The following is a 9509-nucleotide window of genomic DNA, read 5'->3' on the forward strand; positions in this document are numbered from 1 at the left end:
TCATTATTTACTACGATGTATATCGTCTTCCAAAAATGTGTGCATTTTTACGTTGGACCACAACCACACAACCGCTACTCATGCTGAAAATTATCTTTGACTATCACTTTTTTTTACAGTTATAAATACAAATAATGGTATAAAGTTAAAGTCGTTGGATGGAGAAAATGAGATCATGGGAGATAGCTTAGGCTGTCATCGTATCCAGTTCTGTGAAGATATTTTTCCACTCCTTTGCAAAACCTTAATACCATCCATAGATCTCCACTAGTAAATTCACAATGAAAAATAAAATGTAAGAGGATAATAAATCCACACTGCATACAGTTATGTACTATATCTATTTTGAAGTGACTAAAAAGATTACATGAACTCTTGATAAACCACCAAAAAGTTGTTTTAATAGTTACAATGAATATCACATGCAATCAAACTCACTCTGTATGTTTGTATGTATGTTTGGTTCATTTGTGGGTACATGCAATCATTTGTCTTCAACCCTCCATCGCTTTTTGCATTCCTCTTCACTTTATCAGTTTCCTCTTGGGCTTCACTCCCTCTGCCTGTGTCGTTGATTAGGCAATGCTTGGTTGCGGAATGCCAAATGACTTCTTTGAAATAATGTAAACAGCCTAGCAGAGCAATGCAATAAAGCAACTTTTATGACGCACATTTCAAATAGTTGAAAAATTCCTGCAGTGTGATGACAGGCAGTTTCATAATTGAGATACTACATAGTATTCATAATTTGGAGGTCATTTCATCGGGCCACACCTAAGGCGCTTTCACACCGCAGGAACTTATGAAGGAACTTCCCTATGTTCCGGGGGAGTTTGTCCAAAGTTTGCGTTCACACACAAAACCAGTTCCGGGTCTGGGGGGGTCGAAACGGTACTACCTAAGTTCCTAGGCCTGAGGAGGGTATTTGGGTGTACCCTGAACTACACAAGGTGGGGGCGTGTTGTCTAGTGTGTTATGATTGGTTGACTGGGTGAGGAGGTGTGTCGTTTTGGTTAGATGATTTTTTTTTCCCGCGGTAAAGCCGCCATTTATTCTTTACTATACTCTATCGGGCGCTACGACTTTTTCTTCAAACATTTCGGCAATGGAAGGATTAAAAAAACGAGAGGTGGACAGACGAGGAAGTACAGGCTCTCCTGAGCGAACATGGGACGAGGAGACCCAACGGCACTTCGAAAGTCCAACAAGAAACGATAATAACCGCGAAGCTAGCAGAGTTAACATTACACACACAAAAGCAGGTGAGGGAAAAACTAAAGAAACTCCAACAGGACTAAAGGAAACTCAAGGACCACAACAACCACAGTGGAAATGACCGCAAAATTAATAAATGTATGAAAGACTGGACGACATTCTCGGCCACCGGATGGGTTGTACCACCAATAGTACAAAGGAGGACTCTGCAATCACCATGCTGGAAGCAATGTGCAAGGACACGGCAGTGTGCGAGGATTCATTGCCAACAGCCTTGCTAACACACGAAGGTAAGACAGAATTGCCTCATGCACATCTTTGTATATAAATTTATTTAGGTCGATGCTTGGTCGCAACGTGGCTTTTACACCGCGCTAGCATTAAACTGTTAGCGTAGCATGTTAGCTTAAGCTTGGCAAAGTCACGCATCCAGGGCAACTCCGAGCCCATGTAATGTGAAATCATTCCTAAATCAATTAACCTAGTAAACGAAAAGTATTGTAGGCAGCTAACGCCGAAATAGCCCTGCTTTCAGTGACGAAATTGAAAAGCTTCGTGAAAAGGACGTGTGGAAGCTAGGCATACTATTCACTGTTAAAAGCAAAACAACCACTTCGTTTTTTTTTTGTTTTTTTTCCTTAATACAAAGCTCTGCATTCAACGTAACTAAAACGTTTTAACTTGTTAGCCTCATCACCTAACAACTCATAAAAAAAACAAAAAACAACAACAACAACTCATAAACAGTTCTAGGGAAACTGAAAAATAATGTTATGTACTGTGACTTACAGCTGGACCTTCTCTGTGCTCTCCTTTACGTTATGATGCCTCCCTGAACAGTCCTGGTATGTTTCATTTCATTTTATATAACTTCAAAAGCTTCATTTAAAACTTTTAAAGCAACACCCCACTCACAATTAATTTTGCTTCGTTGAATAAGGCAGTGTGTTTGTTTGTTTATTGGACATTATAAACAAATGAGTAGCAGTTAACATTTTAAAAGAAAGAAGAAACTTATTGCAATCATTCATAATAGTTTACATGTTCAAAGGAGTAGAAAGAAGTTAAAAACTTGTCTAGTCCTACCCATTCTTTATATCTACTGACTCATTTCATAAAAAAAAAACAAAAAAAAAGTACATTACTGGAATGTATTAATTTACTACACATTTTCTTTTACTGGAATGTACTAAAAGAAAATGTGTAATCCTGCTTGTGTAAACAATTGCACCTTAACACATGCGTGCATTTGTCATTAACGTATGTACATGAAATTCATAGGCATACACAATAATAAATCCTCATACTCACATATACAATTTTCATTTCACTCATAATGGTGCATTGAGAAAGGGGGGGAAAAAAAAAGTTACATTCCTGCAATTTTACTAGTGTGTATTGCCTAAAAAAGCTTCAAGTGCATGCCGCCATATTTGGCAATGTAGTGTGGCATATTCTGTTCTGTAACTATGAAAAATGAAAGTACATTAACGTGAGTGCCGTGTTTTACCCCTACCTAAATCATTGTACTGTACTCTTACTCATTGCACGAATCTGTTGAAACCGTTTAAGTCGATGCGTTAGGAAGTACAAGCGAGGATGGTCCGTCCACAAGCAGAAACTGCGCCACTCGAAGAGTTTCCTGCCCCTTTGTCAAGTTCCAATAAGTTCAAAGTCATGTAACTGGAAGCTCATCAAAAGTATTTACTGTCACTCATTGTACATTTACATCCCTATAGGTTAGCGGACACGGGACCGAGACCACCTATTTTTGGAATACCTGCACCAATTTGATGAAAAGAAGGGGGAGTCCACGAGTGCAATGTTCTTAGAAGAAATGCAGTTGCACAAGGAGGACCTTGAACTCAGACGCGAGCAGCACAAGGAGGAAGTTGACCTCAGAAGCGAGGAGCGCAAGGAAGATCAACACGTGGCACATGACCTGGTTGAACAAATGCACGACAGAGAGTTCCAAATGGGCTTCCTGGCAGTCCAAAACAGACTTGTGGACACAAATAAGCCAAATGCATAAGTAATAAATGCTTTTGTTTTCATATCACTTTTGTGGTTCTGGTTTTTTTTCCACACGAATAAAAACTTATGCTCAATGAATTCTTTTTAATGTTTTTATTTTTGACAAACAGTAATGCAAACATAATTACAGCGTCCCACCATTCAGAGGTTCTGATGTTCTTCCACTCCCTGCGCGGAACACACCCAGATTGGTAGAAGTGGCAAATCTGAAACAGAAACACAACAAATTAATAAATGTAAAGTTAATATCTACATTAATTACTTTTGTGCAACAGCCTTGTGATTTACATGACAGAATACCTTAAAATAGCGGAATATGCACCAATTTATGGCCCTATGATAAACCACTGGCTTGAGGTGGCAATCTGACACTTCCAAAATCAGCACTTTTCCCAAAATCCCGGCACCTTTGTTCTAACATTCGTGCATCGTCAAAGAAAGCAAGCCATTTCAACACTTTGGATCGGTCAATCATGTGTTTAACAGAAAAAAGAAAAAAAAAGAAAAAAAACATGCGGACAGACTAACAATACATCCAGGTCCAACGGTATTATGAAATACGCAGCGTACATGTAGCGTGAACAGCAACTCGCCATCAAGCCCTATTTTGCCGTGAATTGCACGAGAACTAGGCAGGAAACACCAGTTTCCAGCGATTGCCCTTTTCATGGCAGAAAGTACGACAAAACATCCACAAACGGCCGACGCGCGGGGACACACGCAAGTAGACGTGCAACTGAACGCGCCAGTCATACGATGTGTTTAAGGCACTAATACACTCTGTAACTTCATTTTTTTTTCGTGTTCTCCACCTTGCAAGGGGAGCTCCGTTACATGTTACAGCTTAATTCCGATGTGAAATAAATTTCGTATAATTGTGTGTTTAAACCTTACCAGTGCACGTCTTCGTGCTTGCAGGTTTGACTGTCTTTCCAAGTGAGCAAGTCCTGCCCATTTCTCATCTTGATGTGGTAATACGGCGGGTCCCAATGGTTCTCATCAACCTTTCCCGTGAAGTTCTAATTGCTGCAAACACAACTCTGTACAACATGACAAGGAAAACGAAAAGATGATATGCCTTGTATCGTAACAAATGGCGATGGAGGGTCAAAGGTCGCGTTTTTCAACGTCACACTGGTTGTTTGTCATTCAGTTTTACCGGTACCGCCACTTGCTGGACAGGCGGGGTAGTGCTGTTTTTTTTCCTCCCCTGACATACGTCATCAGTCTCATTTGAATAAACTACCCTGCCTGCTTTCATGCCGTGTGAACGCAAACTCGTGGGCCGCTCACAAGTTCTTCGGACCCGGAACTGACTCTACCATGAACTCAAAGTTCCTGGGCTTTTTGGTGTGAAAGCGCCTCTATTGTACCAATAAACTCTGGCATCAGCCCTTGTACTGTATACATCTATACTCTGACTTAAAAAAATAAAATAAAAAAAAAGTAACGATACTACAACACAACCACTTCACTATCCTGTCATATACCTTCCAGGCCAGAAGAGTAGGAGCCATGTCATGCCATACCTTTTCAGCTCTGTGTTGGCTCTGCCATCTGAATTGCTGTCACAACGCTCTGCAGTGAGGCATAAAGAGATGTAAGGGATGGTGTGATAAAGTATCATTTTTGTTGTCCTTTCACTGTTTTATTTAGGCTAGTATATCCGTAGTCTGATATATCATAATTTAATAGTAACAGCAGTAGTTTTGATATCATATATTTATTATCCTAGTTAGGGATCATAAGCATCATTGGTGACTTTACATCAAGAAAATTGGTTTGAAGTTGTTATTGAGTCCATTTATTTCATTTAGGGTGAATTAATTTTATTATATTACAGCTATTAACTGTGGGGAGAAATTGTGGGCGACGGGGTTCCAAATAGAATTTCACTTGGGGCCCCAACTTGGTTAAGGGCAGCCCTATGCATCCCTCTCATTTAACCTTTTCACCGCAGAAATTGTTCAGTTGCTTGCCATTCTTGGTGTTAACTGATGGTTATTTATAGCATAAATATTGCACAGGGAATTTTCACAGATGTAATGAAGGCCAAAGAGGGTCGAGAAAAATATTTCATGCTTGGCATAGAGTCCAAAAATGTTTTATCTCTCGAAAGCAAAACGCGCATCACGCTCCAGCAGCAAGGAATGGAACCACAAGTTGACCTATAAACAAATTGTTTTGGACAGTGATTAATATGCATGAGACAGGACCACCCCATCAAAATAGGTAGTAAAACAGGGTTAAGACCCTAACCCTAACCCTAACCCTAACCCACTATGTTGTATTTTTTTTATTTTATTTTATTTTATTTTTTGACAAAAGCCATAAAAACTGCTGGGAACAGTTTTAAATTGTGAAAATGTTCGTAATATAGAGAGCCACCATGGGTATGTATGCATTGTGCAAACCATCATACTCAAATTTGAATAGTATATGGAAGCTTTATTTGCCAAGAGACATTTGAAAAAAAAAAAAAAAAAAAATCCAAGTAAAGCAGACCTCTCCAGTCTCCACAGGATTTGAATGGGGTCTAAAAAAGTTATAAAAAGTCTAAAATTCAGAAACCTAAATTTTAGGCCTTAAATGTCTTTAAAAAAAAAAAAAAAAAAAAAAAAAAAAAAAAAAACCATATTTTCATCCCAGGTCTAAAATTTCATTTACCCAAATCTTCAATCAATCAATCAATCAATCAATCAATCAATCAATCAAATCATTTTATTTCACTCTTTAAAATAAAAGAAATGAAAGGGGACAGAAAGAAGTAAAACTTGTTTTGTCTGCCCCTAATCAACACACAAAAAAAGAATTAACACAAAATCAATGACAGCAAGCGGTCGAGATGCTTTTGGTGTTACAATACTACCAAACAAAACAAAAAATAATTCAAATGCATGTCCTTTTATGATGTATATTTTTGCAGTAAATATACTTTTATACATTTTTTAAAAATACAAATAGATTGAGAAGATTTTGTTTTATAATCCAAATTGTTCCATAGACTGACACCTTGAGTTGAAATACATCGTTCTTTTTGTTTTGTTCTGTATTTAGGTTTAGAGAAAATGTATATTCCTCTTAATTTATACTCACTTTCCCTTTTTATCAATCTAGTTTGTATATTAACTGGTAGAATTTCACGGTAGGCTTTATACAATATCTTAAGGCGGTTAAACTTCATCAATTCATCCATCCATTTTCTTGACCGCTTATTCCTCACAAGGGTCGCGGGGGGTGCTGGCGCCTATCTCAGCTGGCTCTGGGCAGTAGGCGGGGGACACCCTGGACTGGTTGCCAGCCAATCGCAGGGCACACAGAGACGAACAACCACCCACACTCACACACACACCTGGGGACAATTCAGAGCGCCCAATTAACCTGCCATGCATGTCTTTGGAAGGTGGGAGGAGACCGGAGTACCCGGAGAAGACCCACGCGGGCACGGGGAGAACATGCAAACTCCACCCAGGAAGGCCGGAGCCTGGACTCGAACCGGAGTCCTCAGAAATGGCATCAATTCATTAAATTTTAAAATCTTTAGTTGTATAAATAATGGATTTGTGTGGTCTCTGTATCCACAACCTAAACTAACACGGATCTAACAATCTTAAAATTTACATCCGCTCCATCCATTCTGAGAAAAGAAACGTGCTTTTTGACAGGCGAAAATGTCATATGTGGACAGCTGCATGCACTGTTGTGTCACAGCTCGTCACAATAAAGCTGTTCTCACAGCTGCAATATATATGTATATATATATATTATATATATATATATATATATATATATATATATATATATATATATCCCTCCTGTCACAAATCACTTACAGTTTTACTATTTAAACACCACAATAATAAAACGACTAAACTTGTCACTGGGATCGACGTGTTTTTTTACGCTCGATGTCAGGCACCGTGTGTGCGTGCGTGCGTGCATGTCTCAGTGAATTAAGCTCCCGCTGCAAATATTATTATTATTATTATTTTTTTATTTTTTATTTTTTTTTGAGAGCTCAGAATTGTTCATTCGGTAGTCTTACCGATTCAACGTCTTATAGCTCTTTTTTTTTTTTTTTGTTGTGTATATGTGTGCGTGCGTTTGTGTGTGTGCGTTTGCGTGTGTGCGTTTGCGTGCGTGCGTGCGCGTGCGTGTGCGTGCAAATACGTATAAATTTATACTCATTAATTCACCTAAAACCTTATAAATATCCCATTACCCTTCGCCTTAACCAGGTACTTCAGAATCTTGCCAGAGTCGTGAGGTTCAAATGGTCAGGAGACCAGAGAAAAGGTCAGAAAAAATAAAGAGAAAAGAAAGATAAATCAAAGTGAAATCCAGCACCGACCAAACACTTCCTGCCTTCCCCATGGTTACAAAATCAAAGTCTTACGCCAACCCCGGAAGCCTCTAAATTCCAGCAAATTAGCGAGATCTCAAGAGACCAGAGGAAAAACTAAAGAGAGGAAGGAGGGAAGGATCGATGAGCTAGAGTGAGATCCATAGAAGCCAGTACATCCAATCCATCAAAGTGAAATCCAGCACCAACCAAACCCCTCCTGCGTGGTTACAAAACCAGTCTTATGCCAACCCCAGAAACCTCAAACTTCCAATAAATTGAGATCTCAAGTGACCAGAGGAAAAACTAAAGAGAGGAAGGAGGGAAGGATAGATAAAGCAAAGTGAGATCCACAGACACCAGCACCCACTGATTCAAGGGGCTGTGGGAGGGAGAGGCAACTTCTGTTTGAGTTTCAGTAGATGCTGGCGCTGCAAATATTACTTATGTCAATGTCTGTCTTTGAGGTGAACAGTGTCACAATCATTAGTACTTTTTAAACCTTTCCCAATGAAACTATAGCAATTTTTTTCGATAAATCAATTCATTCATCCATCCGCATTCATCCAACTTTTTCTTTCTATAAATATACAATATAAAAACTGTGCATTTCAATTTACGCTATTTGCAGTCCTTCCTATGCAAATAGCGGGAGTCCACTGTATCCAAAATATTTTTATGATTATTATGATCTTTTTTTTTTAATAATTTTATTTTGTTTTATATATATACATATATATATATATATATATATATATATATATATATATATATATATATATATATATATATATATATATATATATATAAATAAATAAATACACACATACATATATATATATATATATATATATATATATATATATATATATATATATATAAATAAATAAATACACATACATATATATATATATATATATATATATATATATATATATATATATATATATATATATATATATATATATATAATGTAATATGTCGGATCAACATGGCCAAATTGGAATACAAAAAAAGCATGGGAGGGTGTCACTAATTGGTGAAGCAAACAATAAGGATAAAATTCGGTTGTGGCTGATGAAGGATCGTCCAAAGGATTTCATAAAGGCATTAAGATGTACTTTAGCCTCACAAGGAGAAACATTTTGCAATAGGCTCAGAAATAAACAATTTTCAGTACTTTGATTCATTGATTAATGCTGTACAAATTTTGTGGGTCCATCAGCAAGGAGGTGGCAGAGTGATGTGTTGGGCTGGAATAATGGAGAGTGATGTATGCTAATCAAGGTACAGACGGTTACTTAAATGTATTCTGACACAGCTATTATAGTTACCTGTTTTAAAAGGTAGTGAGGAACGTAATCCAAGTACCAGACCTCATGGACCGAACAGCGCATACTAGGGTGTACCCAATACTACCAGAGCGCCCGCCACAAGATCCCCTCGGGTACACGCCGGTTGAACACTTTCTTCAAGTCCACAAAGCACATGTAGACTGATTGAGCGAACTCCAATGTACCTTCAAGGACCCTGCTGAGGATGTAGAGCTGGTCCACTGTTCCATGTCCAGGACGAAAACCACACTGGTTCTCCTGAATTTGAGATGGAGGCACGGAACACGGTCCACTGAGACTCAGTGTCCCCCGCCTTCCACCGGAAAATGGACAAAGTTCTAAAAACAGATGCTGTTGGGAGTTCAAACTCCTTCTGATAGGCAGCATGATGTAGTTCCACTCCCTGACTCATCACGTCATCGTGGTAGAGGGGTTGTACGTTCCAGTCAACCTAGAAGTTGTCTGGGGGGTCTATTCCCTTGGCTGGGTCACCTATGACAAAAGGGTAGGATAGCGTCAATCTTCCTTCGGGTGGGGCCTGGGTCCTAACTGTTATTTGTGTCTGCATCAAAGAGCAGTTCAGG

The 9509-nt window shown here is 38.6% G+C and overlaps 1 long non-coding RNA gene across 1 annotated transcript; it reads left to right on the forward strand.

Moving 5' to 3' along the window:
* The first annotated feature begins 1181 nt into the window (after positions 1-1181).
* On the forward strand, positions 1182-3148 carry LOC144022559 (uncharacterized). Its single transcript, XR_013284360.1, has 3 exons — positions 1182-1505; positions 2007-2060; positions 2955-3148. It is a non-coding gene; the product is annotated as an uncharacterized LOC144022559 (long non-coding RNA).
* The last annotated feature ends 6361 nt before the right edge of the window (positions 3149-9509 follow it).

This window comes from Festucalex cinctus, chromosome 7 (genome assembly GCF_051991245.1).
Source record: "Festucalex cinctus isolate MCC-2025b chromosome 7, RoL_Fcin_1.0, whole genome shotgun sequence".
Classification (NCBI taxonomy): Eukaryota; Metazoa; Chordata; class Actinopteri; order Syngnathiformes; family Syngnathidae; genus Festucalex; species Festucalex cinctus.